Source organism: Dipodomys spectabilis, unplaced genomic scaffold (assembly GCF_019054845.1).
Source record: "Dipodomys spectabilis isolate Male_0828 unplaced genomic scaffold, ASM1905484v1 ptg000483l, whole genome shotgun sequence".
Lineage (NCBI taxonomy): Eukaryota > Metazoa > Chordata > Mammalia > Rodentia > Heteromyidae > Dipodomys > Dipodomys spectabilis.
In genome coordinates this window covers 659,512-662,466 of record NW_024871160.1, presented here as the reverse complement: position 1 = coordinate 662,466, position 2,955 = coordinate 659,512, and positions in this window count along the sequence as shown.

Here is a 2,955-nt window from a genome sequence, read left to right as displayed (position 1 = left end):
ATGGAAATTCATGATGGATAGCATAATGCTGAAAGCATGGAAATTTTTTTCCTTCTGTTTTCCATTCCTTCTGTGTAGAGAAGAAAAAAGCTCTCTTGTATGTCCCTGAAAATCCATTTCTAAATTTAGGACAGAAGGTGAATAGTAAAGGAGACCTATCTCAGCCATTCAGAGATTAGAAATGTGGAGAAATATCCTCATTTTTGTAGGTCAAACATGGAAGAGAAGATGTGGCAAATCCAAAGCCAAATTTCAAAGGCATGAAGTTAAAACAAGTCTTAATAGGGAATCTGGGTTTAAAGAGAGTAGGGTGTAATAATGGAGTGGGAAATGGTGGACTAATACATTCATATTACTCAATGTACTTGTGTGAGGATATAAGTAGTAAACTTGAAGGGATAGGTGGGGTTGGGGTAAGGGAAGGAAGAAAAATGGAAAGTTTGACAATGATCCAGAGGTATTGCACATTGAAATGCACATACACTCTATTCAACATTGAAATGATGAAGCGAAATCCATTTGCACAACTAGCTAAAGATTAAAAATTTTTTGAAGTTTTAATATTGAGAGACCAGAAGCCTAAACCTTTAGAGATAAACAAGAGGATAGCATTGACGTATTGTTGAGGCTTGTGCTCCTTTCAATATGCAAAATTTAATAAGTGTTGTCTGGGCAAATGTAAATTTTATTTTACCAATTCCTTTTTCAAATTGCTTAAAATATAGAGAATCAAATTCCAATATTACTTCACTTCCAATAAAAAAAAATTTATAGACCTTTAGTTTTCTCAGTTGTTTCTAAATATCTTAGTGTAATGCATTGGAAATAATTTCATTCTCATTTAATTTTAAATTTGAAATCACTAAATTCTTTTAAAATCCTCTCACTCGGGCACAGGTATGGATAGATAACTGACGTGGGCAGAATCAGGATTATTCAGAAGGCTGTAAATGGATCCTTACCTAGTTTTCTCTCTGCTAAATCATAGAGTACAGACTGCCCTAATTGGAAAAAGTTAGCCTTCCCAAGTTTTCTTCGTATAAACACTATATCAACATTTTGTTGTTAGAGAATTATTCAAGAATAGCTATATGTTATTGATAATGACTGAACATTACAGAAAGGTTAGGGAAAACCCTCTACACTTCAGTGAGGTTGTGAATTGTGCTTCATAAAGTGTTATGAAATGGCTCCATGAGAAATCTAGCAACATTTCTAAAAAGTCCTTGGATGGTTACTCTTTCTAATAATGTCTCAATTCAAGTAATTCTCCTTGGAGTTCCATACTACTCAATGATGCTGTATTAGCTCCTTGTTATATTTTGCAGACTGGTGTTGGTAATGAAATTTGTGCTTTCCGAAATTGCTCTCCCAATTCCATCCACAAAATGCAGACAAATATTCTGAAAGAGTCAGAGGAAGATGGCGGAGGAGAAGCTGCAGGCCAAACAAGCTCTGGCATAGAAAGCAGCTTTAGTGTTCCAGTGAATAATCCTAGACTAGAGAATCACAAGAAGTGTGCCTTCACTGTACAGAGAGTTTGGCAAAAGAGGGAAAATCCAGGAAGGAGACAGATCTGAGCACTTGCCCTTGGCCACAGATCTGGCCAGGGGTGGCGGCAGCAGCAGCTGCCTTTGCTGCCATACCAGAGAGAGTCTGGAACAAAGGCTCCAGATGCAGCGGGTAGGTGGATTCTACTCAAAACCAGCAAGAACTGACAAGGAGCAGATATGTTCATCCTGCAGATCACAGACCAGAGACTATGCAAAAACCAAGATTCTGGCATGCAGGAACCAAGACTCTGGCGTGAGTAGAACCGTGACATCTTCACTCCTTCGCTGGGAACATAAGAGGGAAGACTGCCCCCTTACCTCCCGCCACCCCCCCCCCCCCCCCGCCCCGCCATCACCAGAGATCTCCATCTTTGATTCTGACAAAGTCCCGGCTGAGCAACTAGCTCCAACTCAGGCCTTGGAAGAAAACAAAAAAGTCATTTAGCAGGTTAGAAGAACCTGATCTGACCTGCCAAGTTCAGCTCTACCCAGGGGAAAGTCATCTAGCTTAGGCAGGGTATCCTCTGCCCCTGGAGGAGTGACTTTCTTCACTGGGTAAACAGAGCCAGTAGCTGCCCCTCCCTATAGAAGCCTAGACAAACAATTGAAATTCAGTAAACATAAACCCTGAAAATGGCTCCAGGCTGGACTCTGTGAGTCTCTCACCAGCTAGCCCCTCAGGGAAAAGCTATTGTTTGCTGAAAGGCTTCAACCATACCCAAAACCTCGCCTCATCACAGCATTTCCAAACTAAAGAAAACAGCCATCTAACTGTTTTGTGATACTCAAAGCAGATGTCCCTCCCACTGTACTAGACTGGGAGAAGGATCACAAAATCCTGAGTAATGCAGAGCATTTTTCTGCCTGCTCTAACAAACCGACTTAAGAAACCAATCAACCCACAGGAAAACCAAACACCACAGACTAGATACTCCACCAAGAAACTGGTTACAGACACAGGGGAGATAGAGGATCTTCCCATTTTTGCACCCCCCCTCCAAAAAAAAAATCAAAGACCTCTTTTTTTGTACCTTTTTAAATTTTAATTTTAATTTTTTTCTATTCATATTTTTCTCTCATAATTTTTTTAATTTTATTTTTATTTTTTGTGAACATGCTGTACAGATGGGTTACAATTACAAGGGCAAGATAATGAGTACAATTCTTATCAAGCATTGCAGCCTCCTCCTTTGTTTACCCATCACATCCCTTCCCAGCCTTCGCCCATCTCCCCACCCAACCACCCCCCGCCCCCCCTCACCAAAGTTGTAAAGTTCGTTTTTGACATGACAACTTGTACTTCTCATAGTTGCATCGAGTCCACCTGTATCCTTAAACGACTTGTTTTTCCCCATCTCCTCCACAAATTATACCGACATCAAATAGAGTGAAAGCAGGGGTT